This window comes from Danio aesculapii, chromosome 6 (genome assembly GCF_903798145.1).
Source record: "Danio aesculapii chromosome 6, fDanAes4.1, whole genome shotgun sequence".
In the NCBI taxonomy this organism is placed as follows: Eukaryota; Metazoa; Chordata; class Actinopteri; order Cypriniformes; family Danionidae; genus Danio; species Danio aesculapii.
The window spans coordinates 48,969,611-48,971,720 of NC_079440.1; the positions used below are offsets into that span (position 1 = coordinate 48,969,611).

The window sequence follows — 2,110 nt, forward strand, 5'->3', positions numbered from 1 at the left end:
CTACAACTAATAATAATAATTGATTCTTATTCCAACTAGCAGAAGCATTTTTACCAGCAAAACTAGCAGAAGTGAATCAATATGCTAGTTAGGATTTGAGGGTTAGAAATTGAACCAGTATAGTTCTGACTCTAAACGAATTTAGCAATTTCTTTTGCATTGATCTGATTCAGTCAATTCTTAATAAATTCAAAACATACAGTGACAATGTAGTAATAGTCTCTTATCATTTTAATTTGAAAAGTCATTAAATGTCTGTGTAAACTGGTCTATAGCCTAACATAAATATGCCTATACAGAAGGACCAAACCCACTTTTTAAAATAGCAATTTTACAATGAATAAATCACGTATTAAATTGATATCCTGATATAATCTTATTTTACAGCAATTTTTGATTCGATTTTTAGGCAGAAAGTGCTATACAACTTTTTAAAATATTGGGTAACACTTTATTTCGATGGTCCGTTTGAGTATTAGCAGACTGTCTGCTTAATATCTGTTGATACTGCTCCTTCAACAGACATTTAACTGACTAACCTCAAATACATGTCAACTTACACTAACCCTAACCCCAACCTAACATTCTATATAAGCTAATGAGAATAAATTGGCATGTAGATGCAATGTAACTTAAATTCAACAAACGGACCATCAACATAAAGTGTGACCAAATATTGGGCTACTAATTGACATTAAAGCCCAAGAAGCGTCATTCATGGAGCCATTAAAGAAATCAGAATCGTTAAGATGAATCACACTCATTCAATTCCTTACGAGTCCCAAAGCCCGATATGTCGCTGTCCACTGGCGTGGTGCTGAATCGCCTGCTGCTTTCCTGAAGGGAAATATCTGTCGAAGTTAAACGTCTGTTCGTCTCTAGAAACTTCCAAAACATAACAAAAACAATTGACTCCAAATATAAGAGACTGAATCGCGCGCGCTCCACCTGTAATCCTCTGAAAGCAACCGGCTACTATTAATCAACATCATTTCAGTACCTCTGCGGTTTGAGAACTCCCCACAGTTTATTGAAAGACTCCATTACCTATTCAGTAAAAGATTAAAAGGTTATATTGAATTTCAATACCTTGTAACTAAAGAGTTAAGTGTAACGTCGGCTGGAGCCCAACCGTACAGCTGCTGCTGCAGCAACAACAACATGCGAAACAGCAGGAAAACATGATGACATGATAGACATTTTGGCTTAGCCTGTATTACACACCGCTAAGCTAATTAAAATAGGTTTTAACAAGCATCGCGCCTTATTTCTCGAATGAAATGTTATTAATCGCATCAGGCAGTCATCACTGGCATCAATGTGTCAATGCAGTTGCGCTTATAATATGATTTTCATGCATCATCCAGTAGAAAAAAGTGACGCTATATACTAGAATTTTCTAAGTGCATAACAGAGATTGAGTCCAGACATCATAGCAAAGTGTCATCGCTAGACATTAAAATTATTTAAACGCTGTAGGAGTGGCAACCAGTATTGATCCTGCATCATGCACAGAAAAAAACCCATCTTCAGACGCCACAAAACAATATCCTAATGGCAGCAGAAGGTGTTTGTATAGTGCACAGAAACTGTGCGTAAATAGTGTTTAGAACAAGCGTATAGCTAATTTGCACATCATATCACACTTTTCAGAAATTTCCCATTCGACTTATATCACTTAATCACACGATAAACACATTTAAAACTGCATATACTAAAAAAACAAAGCTACACAAATGCCCACCTTAATTTGTGGAGACTCATTGCTGACAGCTGCGTGAAATGAAGCATTTAAATGGAAGAAAGCGCAAGGACGTCACAGTTTAAACACAGCCGGCGCACAGCAGCTCGTGCGTCTTCTCCACACAAACACATACCGCTCTCGTTTCTCGTGGAAAAAAAGATCAACAAGTCTTTGGGCGAATCCACGCTGTTTTCATTCACTGCTGTCTAACGTGTCTTGCGTGAAGTCGACAGCTGCTTTCCTTGCAGATGGCTGGATCTCCATAGTCTCGCCGCCCAATGGCAGAGAGACGGCGCGTTTAACCCTTTTGCCACCCGCACCGAGAGGCTCTTGGAGCAGCTCCTTCTGTGTCGTTACGAGTAACCT

The 2,110-nt window shown here is 38.5% G+C and overlaps 1 protein-coding gene across 1 annotated transcript in view; it reads right to left on the reverse strand.

The window, feature by feature from the left end:
- The window catches only part of kcnb1 (potassium voltage-gated channel, Shab-related subfamily, member 1), a 49,398-nt gene extending 47,531 nt beyond the window's left edge, over positions 1-1,867 (reverse strand). The window contains exon 1 of the mRNA XM_056459145.1: positions 1,745-1,867. The gene's annotated coding sequence lies outside the window, so the exon portion shown is untranslated. The remainder of the gene's footprint in view (positions 1-1,744) is intronic.
- Positions 1,868-2,110: the final 243 nt, after the last annotated feature.